We start from the raw sequence: 495 nt of genomic DNA, 5'->3' as shown, positions 1-495 counted from the left end.
GCCTTAGGGCCTAGGGCCTTACCCGGCATGTGTCTGTCATAACCCATAAGGTTGCATATAGACGTTAAATATGAATAATAATAATAGAATTACTMTAAAGTAGTTTAGCTATTAATTAAACTCCTTAAGAAAGATCTAGAATTCAAATAAAATAAGTAAAAAGAAAAAGTATTTAATAATATTAAAAAATTAATTAAAAATATWCTAATATTTATATTATATAATCTTAATAAATTATATCTTATATAACTAGATATATTAGGATATATATTAGGAATTATTCTTGAATAATTAAATAATAATAGGAAATAAAGACTAGTCATCTTCTTCTTAAGAAAATTTATTATAATAGAAAAAAACTATAATATTTATAATAGAGAATTGTTTATAATAGTTAAAATATTTAAATAATAGAAATATTACCTATAAGAGGTAAAAGAAGAAATAATTATAAAAAATAACTATTATAATCTTAAGTATTTTATAATAATAAAG

Source organism: Talaromyces amestolkiae (genome assembly GCF_001896365.1).
Source record: "Talaromyces amestolkiae strain CIB chromosome Unknown scaffold60.1, whole genome shotgun sequence".
Classification (NCBI taxonomy): domain Eukaryota; kingdom Fungi; phylum Ascomycota; class Eurotiomycetes; order Eurotiales; family Trichocomaceae; genus Talaromyces; species Talaromyces amestolkiae.
The sequence above is the reverse complement of the archived record's forward strand: the minus strand, read 5'-3'. Positions refer to the sequence as shown.